Consider the following 204-nt stretch of genomic DNA (forward strand, 5'->3'; position numbering starts at 1 on the left):
CCCCAAACCCTAAACCCTAAACCCTCAACCCTAAACCCTAAACCCCAAGTCCAAATCTTTTGGCCCCGAACCCTAGACCCTCACCCTTGAAGTCTAAACCCTACCCCCAAACCCTAAACCCTAACACGCAGAGGGAATAAACCCAGTATTATTTATTTATTTAGGGTTTAGGGTTTAGCTTGAAGGCTCTTATAAATAAATTTT

This window comes from Eimeria mitis, genomic scaffold (assembly GCF_000499745.2).
Source record: "Eimeria mitis Houghton genomic scaffold, Emh_scaff3484, whole genome shotgun sequence".
In the NCBI taxonomy this organism is placed as follows: domain Eukaryota; phylum Apicomplexa; class Conoidasida; order Eucoccidiorida; family Eimeriidae; genus Eimeria; species Eimeria mitis.